Below are 3,960 nucleotides of genomic sequence, written 5' to 3' on the forward strand. Positions count from 1 at the left end.
GCCCCCCCCCCCCCAGCCAGCCAGCAGAGGTGAGATGGTGAGCACGGGCCCTCAGGAGGTGGGAGACGACCGTCTGCTGCCACGGAGCCTGTGCTCTGCTGGACTGGGGACAGGCTGAGATGGCGGCTATTTTTCAATGCCCCGAATGTGCGTAGGTGAGCAAAAGTTAAAAAGAGAATCTGTTGACAACATGGTTCTGAAGTTCACGAGGAAGGGGAAACTAGGAAAATAGCCGAGAAAAGTTTGGAAAACTCCCTCCCTTCATCCTCACACAAGCTCAGTGAGGGGGAGACCGTGGTTAGCCCCTCTTGGAGGATGAGAAGGCTGAGTTCAGAGGTGACGAAGGGTCAGAGAGAGATTTACATGCACCTGTATCTGCACACATACCTCTACCCATGCTGGTGCCCGTATAAATGGGCAGGGCAGGCATTTAAATGTAGTTCTTTCTAGCAGATCCTACACACTCTGTACCCCCTGATGTTTCCAAAACCGTCACAAAAACCCCAGTCCCCTCGGCACTGCTGTCAGAGGGATTTCTGAGGATCCCAGCCTGCTAAGAACACCCGTCTCACTGCTGGCATTGCTGTCATCTCTACCAGAAATGTGCGGGGCGCCTGGGTGGCTCAGCCGGTTAAGCGTCCAACTTCGGCTCAGGTCATGATCTCACGGTTGGTGGGTTCGAGCCCCACGTCGGGCTCTGTGCTGTCAGCTCAGAACCTGGAGCCTGCTTCAGATTTGGGGTCTCCCTCCCTCTCTGCCCCTCCCTGCTCACGCTCTGTCTCTCTTTGTCTCAAAAATAAGCATTAAAACAATTACCAAAAAAAAGAGTAGATCTTAAGCATTCTAACCAGACATTAAAAAAAAAAAATGGTAACTACGTGAAGTCATGGATGTGGACATCAAATCAGCACATTGTACACATGAAATTTATACAAGTGTGCTTGTCAATGATACCCCAGTAGAGCTGGGAAATGAATGAATGAATGAACGAATGAATGTCCAGGGTACTTTCCTCTTTGGGAACATGGCAGCGTGGGTAAGCTTACATTGAGCCTGTGGCCACCGGCGTACAGTGGTCAAGGAGCTAGGATTGGAACCGCCTAGAAGGCCTTGGACAGGGCACTCCTTTTCCTGGGCCTCAGTTTGTAAAAATGGGCATATTATTATTATTTTAATGTTTATTCCTGAGAGAGAGAGAGAGAGCACGAGCAGGGGAGGGTAGAGAGACACACACAGAATCCGAAGCAGGCTCCAGGCTCTGAGCTGTCAGTACAGAGCCTGATGTGCAGCTTGAACCCACAAACTGAGAGATATGACCTGAGCTGAAGTTGGATGTTTAACTGACTGAGCCACTCCGGGCGCCCCGAAAATGGGTGTCTTCTTAAGAACTGTGTCACCAAATAAAGGTGATGATTTGCAGTGATTTTCTTTTCATTCTTTTACTCATTCATTGATTTCCTGAGCACCCACGCCAGGCCTAGCACCCATTCACTGTGTGAACGAGGGACACACGGTGGTGAACACTTCTGCAAATTGTGTCTTTGGTCTTCACAACAGAGATTAGGAGCTCATTCCTGTCCTAATGAAGCTCCGATGGCTTAAGTAACCGGCCTGGGGTCACACAGCTGCTGAGGAGGGGTGTCCGGAGTTGGACCCAGGCACATGGCTCTGGAGTCCGTTCTCCTCGTGCCGCGGTGACTCCGGGGACTGGGTCCCTTCCTGAAGGCCCTACAGCGAGCCGTGCCGACCACACACATACAGCGAAGCCTAACACGAGGCTGCTTATACAGAGGGCCAGGCTTCTGGAGCAGGGAGGCAGCAGTGTGACATGGATGAGTCAGGGAAGACTTCTTGGAGGAAGCAACCTCGAGTTCAATTTGCCGGCAGAGCCGAAGAGAGGCCCTCCGGCCCACCCCTCCCCCCATGCTGCTCTGATCCAGGTCCCCAGTGACCCCCATGTTGCCAAGTCCTGTGGCCGGGTCTCCACCCTCATGTCACCTGAGCCCTGGGCGCATTTGCCCCGGTTGACCTCTCCCTGCTGCTGCAGACACTCAGCGCGCACTGTTCATCCCTGCACGCTGTCCCTTCACCCTCCTCTGCTGTTCTCTCCTGCTCTCCTCTCCCTGGGAACACAGGAGAGCCCCAGGGCTCAGGCCAGGACTCACTCCCACTCTCCGCTCCTGGGGGCGTGAAGCGCCACCCCCAGAGGGGACAGGTCCTTCCTCAAACTGCCTTCATTCCCTGGACACACTCACTGTCGCGGAGCTCTAAGGCTAGAGGCTGGTGGCGCCGTGCGCCTCGGAAACCTCTGCAGACAGCCCTTCCCTGTCTCGCTCTGAGCTCTGGGCGGGGCCGGCCAACCTTGACTTCCAGCCGCCTCGCTGCAGCCTCTGCCCGTGTCCACACGTCTCTGTGTCTGGGTCTCTTCTTTCTTCCTAGAAAGACCCAGGTTATGAGATGTAGGGCCCACCCGACTCCACGATGACCTCATCTTAACCAATCATGTCTGCAAAGACCCCCTTTCCAAATGTCACAGTCTGTGTCCCAACTGTCCCTTCCTTGAATGTATGGCACGTAAGTAACCATGCGATTCATATAATCAATGGGACATTGACACAAATGTCCCTTCTCATCAGGCCCCAGTGTCCCACACTGAGGCCACACGGGGACAAGCTGCCTGGTGTGTCCCTCGGGCCTCCCAAGAGTGCGCCGACAGACACCTGCATGCAGAAGGTATGGCTGGTTTCACACGGCCAGCCAGCCCTGGTTAGGCCCCAGAGGGATTATTCAGGTCCACCAAACACCAAGGTGTTCCAGGGCTTCCCTCTGCCCTCTCTCCCTGCTGCGGTCTTCTAGAACTTACCACTCCCTGATGACATAGGACACATCTGCTCTTGCTTCCTTGTCTCCCTTAACACAAGGGCCCGATGTCATTCTCCAAACCCCTCCAGGAGATCCGGACCCCATCGGGCACCCCCTACCCGCCTTGCTGGCCCACTCCTGCACCGCAGTCCAGAAGGCCCAGAGCTGTCTGATGTCCAGAACAGGGGTCTGAAATGATGGCCCATGGACCGAAGCCAGCCCTCCACCTCTTTCTGTATGCCTGGTGAGCTGGGACTGGGTTTTACATTGTTTAAATAGTTGGGGGGGTGGGGTGGGGGAAGAGAGAACAAAATAAAAATAGTATTTCACGGCACGCGAACACTATATAAAATTCTAATTCTAGTGTTTGTGATTAAAGTGTGGAACACAGTCACCCGTACTTGCTTACAGCTCACGGACAGCTTCTTCAAGCCACCGAGGCAGCCTCGAAGGGCTGTGACAGAGCCAGCATGGCCCACAAAGCCTAAAACATTTACTAACAGGGTCTTTGCAAAATTAGTTTGCTGATCATGCAAAATTAGTTTGCTGATCGCCGGTCTAGAACGCGATGATCTGCCGGCTGGCGGCCAGTGACCTGATAAGCCAATCCCGGCGGGTCCCCCCGTGAGCAAACCCAATGTGTGCAACTCCAGGGTGGCGAGAGCAAACTTCAGAATAGTCCCCTTGCTTGGCAAGTGCCCCCGTCACAGCCGGTCCTTGCGCTTCAGACTTAACGCCATCTGAGGTCAAAGGGCGTTATCTTGGATGCCTTGAAAAAGTGAGCGCGGGACTAATATTGAGCAGGGTGTGAGGGATCCTCTTAGCTGAGAGAAATGTGTGGCTGCAAAGATTTTTGCCTGCCTCTGGGACTCCTGATCAGCCACCGATGATGACTTCTGAGTCATAATGCTTTGGTACAGCAGACGTGGCCAGGGCCAGGGAACTGGGGCAGCCCAACTGCTTATATATCCAGCTGGGGCAACTGAGGCCCAGAGAGGGAAAGTGATTCTCTTAAAGTTGCACAGCGTAAGAGCTACAGATCCGGGACTAGAAGTCAGGTCCTCTGAGTCCTAACCTGGTGCTCTCTGCTACTATAGA

Source organism: Crocuta crocuta, unplaced genomic scaffold, assembly GCF_008692635.1.
Source record: "Crocuta crocuta isolate KB4526 unplaced genomic scaffold, BGI_CrCroc_1.0 scaffold299, whole genome shotgun sequence".
In the NCBI taxonomy this organism is placed as follows: domain Eukaryota; kingdom Metazoa; phylum Chordata; class Mammalia; order Carnivora; family Hyaenidae; genus Crocuta; species Crocuta crocuta.